The 17,367-nt window shown below is 45.6% G+C and overlaps 1 protein-coding gene across 3 annotated transcripts in view; it reads left to right on the forward strand.

Annotated features, from left to right (window-relative positions):
* Nucleotides 1–9,038: 9,038 nt before the first annotated feature.
* The window catches only part of SVIL (supervillin), a 191,890-nt gene continuing 183,561 nt past the window's right edge, over nucleotides 9,039–17,367 (forward strand). Inside the window, exon 1 of one of the 3 annotated variants that reach the window (XM_075587689.1) lies at nucleotides 9,039–9,233. The gene's annotated coding sequence lies outside the window, so the exon portion shown is untranslated. The remainder of the gene's footprint in view (nucleotides 9,234–17,367) is intronic. The other 2 variants (XM_075587697.1, XM_075587701.1) reach the window with 2 other exon arrangements.

A 17,367-nucleotide genomic window follows, 5' to 3' on the forward strand; every position in this document is an offset into this window, starting at 1 on the left:
GCAAGTCTGTACATTTGATTGTTAGATATAACTGGGGCTATTAGCAGAATGACTTGCTGTTGTAGAAGACACTTGTAATATCAAACCACACATTTTCCCCAATCAAAATGAATGAGGATTGACAATGTTAATGAAATAATTCTAACTTTAGTGAATGTGAGATCATTTAAATATCAAATATGATGTATGGTTGAAAAAAAAAGCAATAATCATTTTCAATCGTCATTAGAAATGCTAAAATAAGAATGTATCACTCAAAATTCATCCCATTGACTTAAATGGGAAAACTGTCAGCCATCTTAATTTAAGTCAAAAGCCTATGATTTTGGAGCCGGATATCTCCGGTTTCCAACATCATAAATATAAAAGGTAAATATCCCATTAGAAAAGCACAAGGAACTCTGTAATGTTGCTACAGTAACAAACAAAATATGTAAACAAAGATAAGAACTGGGGACTACACCTTCAAAGCAGGCTCATCGCCACTTCTTTTCCGAGCCATTGCAGCCTCTGTGGAAGGTTCAAATAATAAGGATGAAAGTAAAGAATGTTCCAAGCATTGTTTTAGTGAGGATTATCAGAAGATATCTCAGTGCACAGGGACAGCTTTTCTTCTTTGCATTTGACACATGAATGCTTGGGGGCCTGTACAACATTGCTCAATCTACGGGATTATCAGCAGATGGTTTTTACACAACCCAGATTCAATAAACTTGAATGAAAACATGAAAATGACAGAATGTTTATGATTGCTGAGAAATGATATGTGACATATTGATGATCCTCTGACATAACCCTTTAGGGCCCTGTAGATGTTCCACGTATGTCATGGGTGGTGCCCTGGGGCTCTTTCAAAGTACGCTGTACTCAGTGGTGCAGGAACTATTTTTTGGGTGGTGGCGCTGTATATATAAAACCAGTTACATGCATACATTACCATAATGTATATATCGATAGGAGGCTGTCGCATACCCCCACCCTTATTTCCAGCCTGTACTTCATCAAGGTTTGCTCATTGTTTAGGGGGCATTCCAAACGGGCAATCTTACCGTGAACTAAACGGAAGAGTGGGCACTGCCCTCCTGTTTATATCAACGGAAACATGACGCGATCGTGTGACCCCCTCGGGGGAGCAATTAAGTAATCTCTAGTGCTGGAGGTGACGTGGCCACGAAGATGGCCAGACACTCTGACAGTGAAGGGGTTAAGCAATTTAGAAGTGACAGACCTTCTGTTTACATATTGGTGATTATATAAATGTTCTCTCATCATTTCTTCATCAAAAACAAAATTAAGCCGGGCGCTTCTTTTCAGGTCCACTGTGGCCTCTGCACAATTGTAAGAAAATCTTTACATCTTTGCTGCAAAGAGCAAAGACTCATTTCCATAAAGAGAAGAACATCCTGAAACATAACAAATAAAAAATAATAATAAAATGAAAATCAAATAATATTGTTCAGGAGAAGCCAGTGACTAAAGTAAGAGGAGCCAGTGACAATGGTAAGAGGAGCCAGTGAATAAGGTAAGAGGTACCAGTGACTAAGGTAAGAGGTGCCAGTGACTAAGGTAAGAGGTGCCAGTGACTGAGGTAAGAGGTACCAGTGACTAAGGTAAGAGGTACCAGTGACTAAGGTAAGAGGTGCCAGTGACTAAAGTAAGAGGTACCAGTGACTAAGGTAAGAGGTGCCAGTGACTAAGGTAAGAGGTGCCAGTGACTAAGTTAGGAGGTGCCAGTGACTAAGGTAAGAGGTGCCAGTGACTAAGGTAAGAGGAGCCAGTGACTAAGTTAGGAGGTGCCCGTGACTAAGGTAAGAGGAGCCAGTGACTAAGGTAAGAGGAGCCAGTGATTGAGGTAAGAGGAGTCAGTTACTGAGGTAAGAGGAGCCAGTGACTAAGGTAAGAGGAGCCAGTGACTAAGGTGAGTGGAGCCAGTTACTGAGGTAAGAGGTGCCAGTTACTGAGGTAAGAGGTGCCAGTGACTAAGGTAAGAGGTGCCAGTTACACAGGTAAGAGGTGCCAGTTACTGAGGTAAGAGGTGCCAGTTACTGAGGTAAAAGGTGCCAGTTACTGAGGTAAGAGGTGCCATTGACTAAGATGGGGACACACTACTCCCCTACTCTTCCTCTGCCAAAATAACAAATAGCAAAAATGACCCTGCACTGAATTTCAAATATACAAATATATATGGAAGTAATTCATTTAACATAAATGATTATATCAAATCCCAACAAACGTGAAATATAATTAATTAAAAACTCTACAAAATACAAAAAGGCAAAGAGGTGGTAGTATGACGTTTCGAGGTGCCCTTCATCAGATGTCACCCCATCTCTGCTGCAAGGAAGACCTGCTTTATCCATGGACTAAAATGATTTTCTTGGGATTTGATATACTGTTCAAGCTGCAGTTCCCTTTTGTGCACAAAAATGACATTTGGAAATCAACTGAAAAATATTTGACTTCATAAAAGAAATGGAAGCATATTTAAATGGGCATTAAAATTGAAAAATGTAAACAATTTACTGTATCAGTTTAACTGCTGCCTTAGGCTAAGGCCCCGCTGCATGCGCCCGCACGGCTGCCTTACTTGCCGGCAGCGCGTGGAAGTTACTGCACCGCGATTTGCGGTCTGCAGATAACTTTTTTCGGCACGGGGGGGCGGTCCAAAACAGGTCGGTGGGGGCGGCCAAAACACAGAGCAGGGCAGCCTGCAAAGCGGGCACCGTAGAGATATGGGGTGGGGGGCGCGGGGGTGGCGAACAGGTAGAGCTATGCACGGAAGGAGGGGAGAGAGCTATGCATGGCTGCCTAACACACAGACTTCCCTCCCAAGCCGGCTCCCTCCCATAGCTCCTTCCTCCTCCCCTCCATCCCTCCCCATTGGCTGACTCGTGCACCACGTGACGCGGAAGAGCTGCAGAACACACGCCGCTGGTCGCTCCGGCAGGCTGACGCGTCACAGCACACAGTCAGCCCTGTCGGAAGGAGGCAGCGGGGACAGGCACACATCAGGTAAGGGGCTGGTGGCCCGAGCGCACACGGCTGTGGACGCCGCCGACCACAGCGGGGGATCAGCCTTAGGCTGAGTCCCCATGGTCACGCCGGCGCGTGCTACGGTGTGTGCGCCACACAGCACAGCCTTCTATGGGGCAGGCCCCAGTGGCTGTATGTGTGCGTGGACGCTCAAAGCGCGGTGACACGTATGCTGGCATGCGCGCTGCCATATGTTGTGTATGGCGCAATACATTTTGAACTTTTGAAAATCCGTGGAGCACTGGATCCTTCCATTTTATTCAAGACTGGATGATTGTTATCCTTTGAACCAGCAGCACAGGTAATGATTGGTGATTTTGTATATAAAACAATAGTGGTACTCTGTGTTTGTCAATAAAAAGTAGTGACTCACCCCTCCTGACTATTGTATCTGGGGACTCCCTCCCTCCTCCTGGTGCATTCCCACACATGGAGCAGGGCAGCCTACCCAGATTTGGTGGCAGGGCATACTCTGTGTGGGGGCTGAGAGTGATGGAAGGGGATAGCAGCAGGATCTACAGGTACCATCCCAACCCTCCTTCCCTATAACAACCCCCTTCCCTCTATATCCAAACCCAGCCTTCTTTTTTCAATCACCCCCCCTTCCCCACTCTCTTCCTCTCCATTATCCTCCCCCGTCCTTCTTCCCACCTCCCCCCCCTCCTTCTCAGTTCCACAGGGAGTCTTTAATGATCTGCAATCCCACATTACTAAATTTATCTTGTCAAATAAAGATCAAAGGGTTAGCAGAACCATTCTAAGTAGACCCAAAGAATCTTGAGGTCTCGGCCTCCCATGTATTCATTCATGCTGCTGGGGCAGCTAGTAACCTGGCATGCAAACCCCCTACTGAGGAGGTGGATGGTATTGGAGGTGACGCTCCTACACCCACACAAAATAGACTCAGTACTATGGCAACCCAAAGCAGGGTTAGAAAAGGTGAGATGCCTTCTACCTGCCATAACACACTCCCTTAATATGTGGACCCAAACCAAGGAGAGATTTCACCTAACTATCAAGTGCTCCCTGATTACTCATCTATTCAATAAGGGCAGACAGTCCTCCAGTCAGAATCCAAGATTTCAGAGAATGGATAACTGAAGGAATAACAGGGGTAAGAGATCTAATATCTGACACTGGGCCCAAACTGTTTGAAACTCTGCCCACTGACCATAATCTGTGAAGTGGAGAGATGTTCTGTTACTTGCAGCTAAAGGGCATCGCACAAAAATTAAATCTTGAACCTGGACTAACAGTATACAAGCAGATCTGCCTCAATTCCCCTAATTAATCAAAGATTACTTCTATTTTCTACTCTTCAATATGTCTCATTTGCCCACAGGAGGCGAGCAGATTTACAAACAAGTGGGACTGGGATTTGGGATTTAGTTAGGGTATTAGACTCTGAAGAATGGGAGCACATCTTCGTGGCCACATCAAAGACGTCCATTTGTAGGTTCATAAAAGAAAAGGCCTATAAGGTCCTGTACCGATGGTACCTAACTCCATTGCGGTTCTCGAAGATGTTCTTGGGGACCTCTCCCATCTGCCACAGAGCGTGTGGACAACGGTCCGACTTTCTACATATATGGTGGTCCTGCCCGAGGGTAGCTTCTCTATGGACTAAAGTACAGAGGCTGGTACAGAATGTCCTAGGCTTTATATTGAGGTTGGACCCATGGTAATGTTTATTACCCCAGATCTAGACAAACACACAAACAAATTAATTTGTAATATGTTAATGACGACAAGGTGTGCCATAGCCCTACATTGGAAAAAAGCAGAACTCCCCCCCAACTTTATACATCAAAAACAAAATTTGGTGTGTTCTCCAAATAGAGAGAATAACAAGTTTCCTTAAGACTCTTGCTCCAGATTCTAGGTGTGTGATACACCACAGTATGCAAGGCTCAACACCCAAAGTACTTACTAGCTCCACAGTCCTACTCTGAGAATGTTAGCGCCTGGGACCTGGGATGACTAATCAGCTCTAGGAGCCTTTGTAATTTACGGAGCAGAGTGCCAGAGATTCAAGCTTCACACCTACCTGTACCCACTTAAAACAATACCTACCAGTATTGTAATATTGCAATTTTGTAACCAAGATTTGTTGATAATAAGACGATAATAAGACGATGCACTGATTCACATCGAAAAATGGACTGGAATTTAGAACCCCTGCCCATACCCCCGTCCCCTTTCTTTCCTTCTATACCCACGTTCCAAATGTCGCCCCGGGCCCCCCTCCCCCCCCCCCGAAATATTCATTGTTGTATAAGTATTGAATTGTTTTTAAAACCAATAAAATATGAGTATTTAAAAAAAAAATTAAAAATAAAAGTAGCTTCTCATTGTACCATATTTGGAGCACAACTTTGTCAAATGTATTAAACTGTTGCATACGTCTGGTGCAGATTGCTGGAAAGCAGAAAGTCACACCACCTGAAAGGTAGTAGATTGTTTTGACAGATTGAAGGGAGAAAAAGTGAAGTTAGGAGGCGCAGAGTTTGATCTCATTATAATCTGTCATGTAACTCCTCCCTAAGAAGGAGTTTGACATATTGATACATAGAGGACCACGTTGCAAATTATGCTCATTGTGTTAATATTGCTCCAAAATTGCCTTAATACAATGTATCCTTTATGTTGACTTTGCATTATTTGAGCCAGTGAGAAATTGCAGTAATAGTTCTAGAAGAGGTCACAGCCATATTACTTTTCAATAAATGCAATTTACGAGTTTGACCGCATAGTCCCGTGAGTAGGGAGTGCCGTTCTGAAGCATTCACCTTGAGAAGTAACATCATAATGTGGCATGCTTGAACAATGTTTATAAAGCAATAATATGTGTTTCAAAGCCCGCACCTCAATGTTGTTTTCGTTTCAATCAGGTCTAAATGGTGTCCCGTGCATTATAAATGAGAATCATGTGTGAGAAACATGACTTGAAGCTTTCTTTATAGTTGCAGACCAAGCAATAGCCTCTAGGTGTGTGTTTGTTTGTTTTTACATAAATTAGTTCTGTTCTATTAGAAAATACTTTTAGCATTTTTCATTTTTTAAACAACTCTGTATGACATTTTTAATGTATTATAATGTAGTAACAAGCATTTTTGTTTCTATAGCAACCAGTTACAAAATCACATCCCCTTCCTCTTCTGAAACAGGTTCTGGCACACCCCTTTTTGAGCCCTGCCCTCTCTTGGAGTGCACCAATTGTATCTAGTGACTGCCTGGTCACATGATCTTCCCACATAACATTGAATTATTAGTCCTCTTCTTGTGCGCTGACAGACATTTTGTGAACCTTGAGCCGAATCTTCGCTGATCGAACACAGGAGAACGGATCGATCGGCAATTTAGCTAATTACTTATCATTGTGTGAATTGTATTGATGCACATGTTAGAAAGAGTGTCCAGTCCGCGCTCTTGCTCTTTAGGAAATTGGAATAGTAGTTCCTCTCTAATCTTTTGCAGCTCTTGATGTTGAAGGTGTCTTCCCCCACCTCCAATGTGGATCTCTGCAGAGAACTCCAACAGCGATACCCAGTTCCAAGAAAAAGAAAAACACAAAAGCGCACCAAGATTGAGATATACAGTGTATTATAGACAATTAAAATTAGTAATATACACTTACATGGATCAAAACTTTATTGATCCTGATCACGATCGTGACTTCTATGGTGAGGCAACAGTAGGGATGAAGGGGGATGATTTCCGTCTCTGCAAACAAGCCCCGCGCGCTGGGACTGTGTCTCTGGCTATGCTGCGTTTTCAGCTCCACACGGTTGTCAGCGTGATGGCCTGCGTGACGCGCATGCGCGGCGGATAAGGCCCCCAATAGTAGTCCCGAAGATGCCTGCCCGGTTTCAGTCTTAGATCGTGATTTGTGGAAAAAAGCACTTGTGTGAAGACTGGCTGTATGGGAAACAAGCCAGCAACACCCTTCCTTAATATGTGGACCCAAACCAAGCGAAGGGTGTTGCTGGCTTGTTTCCCATACAGCCAGTCTTCACACAAGTGCTTTTTTCCACAAATCACGATCTAAGACTGAAAACGGGCAGGCATCTTCGGGACTACTATTGGGGGCCTTATCCGCCGCGCATGCGCGTCACGCAGGCCATCACGCTGACAACCGTGTGGAGCTGAAAACGCAGCATAGCCAGAGACACAGTCCCAGCGCGCGGGGCTTGTTTGCAGAGACGGAAATCATCCCCCTTCATCCCTACTGTTGCCTCACCATAGAAGTCACGATCGTGATCAGGATCAATAAAGTTTTTATCCATGTAAGTGTATATTACTAATTTTAATTGTCTATAATACACTGTATATCTCAATCTTGGTGCGCTTTTGTGTTTTTCTTTTTCTTGATGCACATGTTAAAGGGGGGGGGGGGGGAACAAATTAAAAAAAAATAAACGACAGTTTGGACTGCTGGCCCATTTACACTATGGAAACTTCCTGCACAGCAATAATGCATAAATAACTATATGGGGGCGCATATGCTGCAGTGCTGACTGAGCAGTCAAAATCCCGACTGGCAACAGTACCCAATCCTGCTTTGGTAGCGCGATCGCAAAGCATGATTGGGCGCGGTTGCCGGTAGCGGTGGCGATTGACAGGTCAGTTAGCACTGCATTTACTCTGGCTGGCAAGGGGAGAGCTCCGGGAGTATGCCCACTCGCACTCTAATTTCTGAAAGATTAGCAACCTTGGGGCAGGAGTATAAGGGACTTTCTGTGTGGATTACGTGAGAGGGGCCACTCTCCTCTTTACCAAACTCTGGCTCCTACAAATTCTGGATGGCTCCTGTTTTATTTATATTTTGATCCACAGATTCTATAACCTGTTAAATGGTGATCCCACTTCGCAATGGAGTATGTGATCAGGACAACTCATCGCCGCTTACCCTATGTTTCCACTTAACCTTCCTTATAGATTGTAAGCTCCTTGGAATAGGGTCCTCCTTAACTACTATAACATGTATGTTAATGTTTTTATATTGTATTGTCTTTCGTCCTTCAACCCTATTGTACTGCGCTATGGAATATGTTGAACAAATTTGGTTTGTAAGAAACCTAAAAGATCAACTAAGTTAAACGTGCAACTTAAAAAAATAAATAATAATAATATTCTCTTCAATTCATTTATTTAACGTATTGATTTGCATACAATGGGATATTGTGATAGCGATTGTTAATGGCCGTTTAAGTGTCCAAGCTGTTTGCGATTGCTAACAGCTATTGCAATATACTGAAGAACTCGCAAAATGTCAAACCAGGAAAGGGGTCATTTTAAATTCTACAATTACACTTTTATAACAACCCGAGAAGTGCAAACTACAAAAATATAAACCTTAAACGTGTATTTAGTTGCGGAAGGGATGGCTGTGGTCAGTCGGGACATCACTTGAAAGCCGGTTTTATAATTGGGATAATATCCAAATCCGTGTAAATTGTCACACTTCCTTTGGATGAAGGAATTATCGTCTGGGAGACCCCAGAAAAATAATAAGTGTTCCGTTATATATCAGGGACCCATGAACACGGGCAGTTGGTCTGTGTGACGGTTGCTGTAACGTCCTTGTAGCCCAGAAAGCAATGTTTGCTGAGAACGGGTGGCCCCGGGCACCATTACTTTCTGATTTACACGCGCCTTTATTTGTTTAATACAACTGATTTCCTTTAACAACACACCCTGTTGTTTCTGTTAGTACAGAGTAAATATAACATCACACTCTGCAGCTGCCCCTCCATTTTTATTAAAAAAAGTGTCGCCCAGGTATTGACACTGCTAATAAAGCGGCCCTGCAGCCCCCGCCTCAGCCCGGAAGCCGCTGTGCATGTGGAACCCTGGAGCTGCTGAGGAGGCAGAGGCTGTGCGCGCCCCGGGGAGCTGCCACTGTGCGAGCCCGCGCTGGAGGTGAGTGCGAGCCGCGCGTTCATGTGTCTCGGGGAATCGACTCCAGGGTGCACGCGGAAAAGAGAGAGAGAGGGGGGGCGGGAGACACGAGGGAGGAGAGTGTCAGGTCTCTTGCAGAAGCAGCTGTAACTGAGCTCTGCCTGCACCTTGGGCACAGTTTTTTTTTGTTCTGCAGCCGGGCTGTTCCCCGGGGCGGGGTGAGAGGGAGACGCAGTGAGGGGAAAGTTTGTTGGAGTGCGCGTGAGCCGGGGAGAGGGGCAGGTGTGCGGCGGGCGCAGGTAAGCGAGAGCATGCACCGGTCCTAAGGGGAGGGCGCGGGGGGCGCTACTCTGCAGCGCTAACACAGGGGCACTGACCAGGGGGCGCTACTCTGCAGCGCTAACAGCGGCTCTTACCGCAGTACACAGTTCTGTGAAGTCCGCCAGGGTCACCCCATTGAAGTATATAGCGGTTTATCCAGTGGCTATCTGTGTGTGGAGGGTGGGTGAGGGGGGGGGGGGGGGTGGCTCTGTAGATTGATTGTAGGGTGACACCTTTTTTTAAGGGACTTGCATTAGGCTTCTTAATAGATTAGATGATGGGTACAGCCGCATTCAAAACCTCATAGATGTCTTCACGTGTAAGGTTGGTACTCTGGGAGGATCATGCCTTTAATAACAAGGGAATAGTGTGTGTGTGTGTGTGTCTCTGTGTGTGTGTGGCCCCTTATTGTGCCCGGGATCAGATTGGCTATTGATGGGACAGTGATGGGTGTGGGCAGGTGATCTCACATCTGCTGTCTGAGGACACGACTTGTAACTGTGTGGTGACAGTCTGTGGGGAGCTGGTGTGTAAGTGGATCACCTCCTCATTGCATAGTGGCAGCAGATGTGTATTATCTTGGCTTGTTTGGGGTGGGGGGGGGGGTCAGAGGTGTATTGGAGCAGTAATTGTGACTTGATCTCCGTTTCATATGCACACAGGTACTTTGGAAAACTCTATAAGAAGTCTTGTTGGTCCTTTAAAAAAAGGTGTTACAGACAAATACACTTTTTTTGAAGAACACAGCTGCTATGTCTCTGGGGGTGAAGGCTGTGTTTAGGCAGGACAATGTGACGCCAATGTGGTGTTTAATGCATTTAAAGAAATCGGACAATTTTAGTTTTTTTAAAGTTTATTCTGCTATTGTTTGTAAACATACTTGGGTTGTAAGTTCTTTGGTAGTAGAATTTTCTCGGACCCATTTTGACTTGTATTGTATGTCTTTATTTATATCGCACCATTAATGTACATAGCGCTTCACAGTAGTAGTAGTTACAATACAATTTTTTTTCCTTTTCTTATACAGTTCTGATGAGGTACACAGCTCTGTACCTTACATTTTGCCCTGAGTCCAGCTCCAAACGGTATACAGTGTAATGTTTGTGCCTGAGGCACAGGGACATTGACTTGCCGAAGGAGCTGACATGGAGCTGAGTTCACTCGCTGTTGTTGTATAATTGCCCCATAGCTACTGCTTCAACCTGCACTGTTTGATAAAACTGTTGCTTTTTAATGTCCGTACCCCAATTCCTGATCACACTGTGATGTGTTGTTACCTTTTTAAACTAATAATAATTACATATTCATTCAGGGGCCCTTGGCCTGCATCATTCATGCAAGTCCCCAAAGGGGTTTGCAACATGTAACTGTTTGCATAGGATTTGTAGTGGGGCTACAGCATGAAGCTCAGAATAGCAGTCTACAGGTTGCAATATAAATCCATACATCGCAGAGAGCCGTCCCCAATATATATGTATTCCATCCCTCCTTTCCTTTGTATTGTACACTTCCTTGCAGACGGTGCTTTTGCAATGCATCAGTGTGATAGCGTGTCTTTTGTGTATTTGTTTGCCTGTCTCCTGCTTATGGTTCCAAGGTACAATAAAGAATATGGTTGCTCTCCCTTCTCTTGCCAAACACCACACTTGTGGAGCAATTTACCAGTCATTCAAATTCACCTCCTGCCTAAATGCCTTCAAGACTTCACCTGCTTCCTACTTGAAACATGTTTGTAACTATAATTTGTGATGTCAACATTATTTTGTGCCCGGGACATACTTGACAGTGTGAGGTTAATGCTCAGTGCGTGGGTTTTTTTCCCCCCCTGGTAAAATACTTTTCTAAATTAAAAAAAAAAAAAAATATTAACATCCAGTTGTAGTGTGGTGTAGAATATTTCCCTGCCTTACACAAGTGAGAGAAAAGAGCATTGGTTGAATCTTGCTCTAAGATTATCTGATCTGCACCTTCCATGCCAGTGTGGCCTGCTACAATGTGTTGCAAAGTAAACATGTATTGGTGGTTTTATTTGAACAACTTGTTTAATGGACTTAAAGTTAAAAAAATGTTTTTTTGCTAAAATTCCTAGAGTTGATATTAACCCATTAGCTTTGCAAAGCATTGCTGCCCCTGGGGAAACAAAGGGATTAATCCAGAGGTTCTGAACTCCAGTCCTCAAGACCCCATTGCCAGTCTTGAGGACTGGAGTTGATAACCCCTGGATTATCCCAGAACCTAGTTGCTGCAAATGGAGGTAAACTTTGTATTTTGAGGGTAAGTAACCTTTCCCAGAGAGTTCCCCACCCCTTTTAATCCTTTCTAGTGATCACACAGATTAACAGTTGTAACTAGACAGGCTTTTATATGTGATTGCCTCCCTTTTTATTGTGTGCAAATTGCATAATTTTCAAGCATTGGGCAGATCATTTCTGCTTTGTTACACAGCTGCTGCCATATATTTGGCTGCCGCGCATCACGGGCTTACTTGATAAGGGGCCAGTGCCACAGACAGATTTCCCAGGACCAAGGACTGTGTCGGCGTTCTTACGAACTCTCCCATTTTACACCTCGCGGCACACCTCTATTTACCTCCATCTTCCCTTGTATTTCTCTCCCCTCTCTCACTCCCACTCTTCCTCACTCCCCTCCTCTCTTCTCCTCTCTCTCTCCTCTGTTCTCCCCCCTCTCTCCTCTGTTCTCCCCCTCTCTCCTCTCTTCTCCCCCCCTCTCTTCTCCCCCCATATCAATTACCCCACTCTCACTCAATCCCGCTCACACAGTGCCCCTCACAAAATACACACCAAAAATCCCACCCCCAATACAAAAAACCTTCCCACCCCCCAAATACATATAACCCCCCACCCCCCAAATACATATATAAAAAAAAAAGAAAAAACAAGCACCCACAATACATATAACCCCCTTCACCCCCCAAATACATATAACCCACGCGCCAGCATCAGAAGCTCAGCGTGGGACAACCGGTGAGGAATGCCCGCAGCTGGGACCCGGCGGCAATGAGTGGACCAGCAGCCAGGCCTCCTGCAGCCACTAGACCCTGGACAATTGTCCCAGCTCTCCCCTGTCGGCGGCCCTGTAAGGGGTTAATGCAGTTGAAAAGAATTGGCAGACGGCGCACTGAGCAGCTAAAACACGTATTTAACAAAAATACACAAAGGGTATACCAAATATAATATGACCAAAAATATATTCAATATGCACAGTGCACAAATAATGAACACAAGTAAATAATACAATAGACTCACAATTGCCCCCAAAACATGGAGTGATGCCGGAGAGCTCCGAGCTCACGTGAGGCGGCTTCGCGGACTTCCAGCTGTAGTGACGTCCGTGAGAGGGCGGGTTCCCACAGTGTGAGCGAGCGGTTTTGGTCCCGACCTTTTACATCCACTGCACCCAGCTGTTAAACCGGAGCTCTCCGGCATCACGCTCCGTTTTTTTGGGCAATTGTGAGTCTATTGTATTATTTGTGTTCATTATTTGTGCACTGTGTGTATTGCCTATATTTTTGGTCATATTATATTTGTTATACCCTTTGTGGGGTTGTATTAAAGAAATGTTTTAGCAGCTCAGTGCGCCTTCTGCCAATTTTCTCAGTTTCTGTGAGTCTCCTGAAAAGGAGCTCACTCCTCATAAGGGTTTGTGGAGTCCCTACGGCAGACAGCAGCAAGAGGCTAAGCTTTACAGTGCAACACAATCACAGAGACCGCCCCAGCGTGGAGCAACACTGTCTTTATACTTGGCTAAGGCAGTAATTCAAGAGATTGGAGCAACCAAGTCATAGGTCTCCATTCAATACATTGTGAAGCTGTTACACTGCACAAATGGGGCTTCTAGCTTCCCTGACCAGACTGCGAATGCAATATATTGCAGTGGTTCCCAACCTTTTTTACATTGTGCTCCTCTGCTAGAAAATATTTCTTCTGCAAACCTCTAATACTAAATCTGATTGTCTGCTCGGACGCTTTCTAACAGTTTTTTACCGACGCAGGCGGTATAGTGTCTAATTTGTGGGAACACACGCTTGATAAATCCCCAACCTGCACTTTGGTGTGTGTGTGTGTGTACAGCATGGGAGGTATTGTTGTCAATTACTGCAGGAGAAATGGAAAAAGAGTGGTGCAATTAGCGCTAGAAGCTAAACAATATATGTGTAGTGCAAACTAGTGAAACACACTTGGAAAAACCCAGCCCTTACTAGGCAAGGCTGCCAGGAATAAATTGACCCCAAACACAGTAAAAAAAATATACAACAAAGAACAATACAAACCAGCGCCTAAAATGTCCAAAATCGGTCTGATATAGTCCAAATGAAGAAAACTCCAAAGCTGTGCTTTAACTTCTGTACTTCCAATGTTGGATGAATCCACAGCCAATTGACTCGTGATATATGAAATAAAGAAAAAGAAATAATAGTGCAATACAGGTCTTTTTCATTCTATTGGATATAGACCCAATGCTGGTCTTTCTCCCTCCTAAGAGCTATTGAATCAAGGACTATCATCACCTGGAGCTTACTCTCCATTGATCTACTTTGCTCCCTTAACATGGGAGTGGGAAAGCGTCGGAGAGTTTCAGGAGAACAGCCTGACGCCACCAGAGGAGAAGCTGTTCCCAAGGCTAAGGCCCCGCTCCCAGAGTCAGCGCGCCCGCACTGCAGACAGGCGGTGCGCTGAGATACACAGACCGCGATATGCGGTCTGTAGGGAGCGGGAGGTGGGCGGGAGTGGGAGGCTTGAGCGGGAGGGGGGGCGTGGCTTGAGCGGAGGGACCCGCTACTCTCCCCCCCTCCCTCCACGGCTCGGGCTGCTGATTGAAGGTAAGTAAAGCAACACACACACACAGACAGAGGCAGGCACTCACGCACTCAGGCACACACATACACACACACAGACAGGCACGCACGCACTCAGACACACACACAGACAGGCACTCACGCTGCTTTCACTCCACACTCCTCCCCGCTCCCCGAAGCCTCTCCTCCCGAAGCCTCCCCTCCCCATTGGCTCACAGCCACACCACGTGACGCGTCAACGCTAGGGATCACCATTCTCTTGTATCCCATAGCGGCTGACGCGCCACAGCGTGTAGTAAGCTGTGCAGCCAGGGGGGACCGGGACCGGCTCCGCAGGATTCCCCTGCTGGTGGGGAACTCGTGTGTGGCCGCCCGCGCCACCAAGCGCAGCGGGACCGAGGCATAAGGCTAAGGCCCCGCTCCCTCAGTCAGCACGCCCGCACTGCAGACAGGCGGCGCGCTGACATGCACAGACCGCGATATGCGGTCTGTAGGGAGCCGGGAGCAGGAGCAGGAGGAGGGGGCGTGGTTTGAGCGGCGGGACCCGCTACTGCCCCCCCCCCCTCCCTCCACGGGCTCGGTCTCCCGGGCTGCAGGAGGGAGCTGCTGCGGGCGGCTGGAAGGTAAGCAGCTCCTGCTCCCTCTCCCTTCCCCCACAAATGCCCTCCTCACACACGCTGATACACACACACCCTACCTTGTGGAGGAAGCTGTCTGACAGCTCCCGCCCCCGCCGCTGATAGGCTCATCAGCGCACCACGTGACGCGTCACCGCTCGGGATCACAATTTTCTTGCGTCACAGCACGTTGTGAGCCGTGCAGCGAGGGGGGGACTGGGACCGGCTAGGAAAGGATACCCCTGCTGGTGAGGAACGCGGCTGCGCGCCCCGCCGGACGCAGTGGGAGCAAAGCCTAAGACTGCAGTACACTGTGATTTTACTCCCAGAATCTTGTGAGTAGGATTCCAGTTTTAAACAGACTGGACCAGTTGCCTGCTTATTGTTATTTGTTATTTTTATCTTTTATTGTAATAAATTAGCTTTTCTTTTTCAGCCTTGCTCTTATTGTCTATTGTTTTAGTGGGTGTTTGTCCTGTGTTTGTGTTACATGTTTGTTTGATCAACAGTATTGCACTATTATTTCTTTTTCATATATCACGAGTCAATTGGCTGTGGATTCATCCAACATTGGAAGTACAGCAGTTAAAGCACAGCTTTGGAGTTTTCTTCATTTGGACTATATCAGACAGATTTTGGACATTTTAGGCGCCGGTTTGTATTGTTCTTAATTAAAGCAGGAGCTTCCAAAGTCACACCCCACAGTGCCTTGCTGCGGTGACTGCGTGGCTCCTGCTGTAATTAACAGCTTTACGACCCACACTGAGGTGCAGTTTGGGCCTTACTAAGTGCAGAGTCTCTATATGGGCTCAGAACTCGCCATACTGCCTGGGATCCACCATTGCATTTTGTTTTTTTGGAGACCCCTCACAAAGTTTTAGGTATTCCCAAACCTCATGTTGGGAATCTCTGACATGTCACTGTACCTTATTAGGGACTACTCCTAAAATGCTTGTTTACCTGGTTGACAGTAACATTAACACCCCCGTCAAGATAGCAGTGTGCTTTTGACTGTAGTTACGGTGAAAAATAGGAAAACCTGTTGAAACAGATCCGTTTGTAGCCGGTGTCTGCTGCTCCACATTTGTTTAAAACCCATTGCTGCCATATGGACCACAAGCGCAGGCACCTTTCCTTGTTTTGTATGTGCAGCTGGCTGCCGTTTGTAAAACTGCTTTTGCCATAGTGCATTACTTCAGAATGTCACAGCATTGATGCACCTTCTGTTTCCCATGGCTATTTCAATCACTGTACGGGTGTCATTGGGGATTTCGTTCCCACGGGCTTCTACAGTACATCTCATATGCATTTCTGAGTTTGGTTATCTTTACCAAAATGCAACATGCTGTACACTAGATAAAACGAATGGGAGATTATTGGGACTGAGTTTGGTTATCTTTACCAAAATGCAACATGCTGTACACTAGATAAAACGAATGGGAGATTATTGGGACTGATTCCACTGCGCCACTGTTAAGTCACCTCACAGCTATTACTTTACTTTTTACTGCTCTAGGGGTCAATATCTGAGCCACAGATGATGTTGTGACGTGTACAACGAGACACAGGAAAGGTGGCTGTCTTGTGCAGATGCTGGCATCCTGGCATCTGTTATCACGGGGCTGAAAACAATGTAATTTGCTTTTCCATACCACCAATTTGTATTTTGTATTCCTACTTGCTGCCGTTTGTTTGTCAACTTAACAAAGGTTAGAGGGTAGTCTGATTTTTAAATGTGCTTAATAACCGGGTGAGATCTTTTCTACTTCATCATATTTGTATGTCTATGCGTTTAATCTCCCATTAGTGTTCTGCACACTATTTTTACGTTTTTATAAATGATACAGAACAGTGAAAGAGGACAAGTGTTTGGGGCCAATCCCATTGTCTTATTTTTGGTACTGTCTGGTAACATCATATGATTCAGTGGTCTGAATCCCATATTAATTTCCGTTTTTTGTCTCCATGATTTCCAGACAGGAGCTATAGCAACGGAGGTGCTTTCCCATTTTTATTGCAAAAATAGGGCAAATCATTAAATTACAAAACATTTTAAAGCAACAATCCGTCCTACATCGGGTGTTTTGTCAGCAGTGCTTGGGCCACAAGGAATATGCAACCGCTGCAACACATTCCTGAGGGATGAATCCTTGATGTTTCGTGATCTCAGTAGCTTCCTCAAATGAGGAAAAATCAAAGTTACCTGCCAGCAAGTCAATCTGTACTGAGACATGGCTAGATAAGAGGGGACACTAAGTGTGCTTGGTACTATCTAGATTTGAGGCCTGACCAGTGATAATGTTAGATATTTTACTATCAGGCAGTGCTTATAGTGCCGGTGACGCAACGTCGCCCGAAAACAAATGCATTGCCGCCGCCGCGTGCGCTTATAGTAAGCGCGGCGGCGAAAATGCGACGGAGCGCCGTCACGGAAACTGGTAGCCAGCAAAATTTGATTTTTCAAGGGCTGTCGCCTCATGTGACAGCCTTTTGAACCAATCAAATTTCAGGAAACCCGCAACGCAGCCGCCCGGCGAAATATAACTTTTGCCTGGGGTGACGTCACCCATCATGTCGCCATCGCCATCGACATCGACGGCACTATATGCGCGGCCTTAGGTTGCATGAGAATTTTTGTGCAAAATAAATTGTGCTGTATTGTCTCAGACACAAAGAAGA

The sequence above is a fragment of the Ascaphus truei genome, chromosome 2 (genome assembly GCF_040206685.1).
Source record: "Ascaphus truei isolate aAscTru1 chromosome 2, aAscTru1.hap1, whole genome shotgun sequence".
Lineage (NCBI taxonomy): Eukaryota > Metazoa > Chordata > Amphibia > Anura > Ascaphidae > Ascaphus > Ascaphus truei.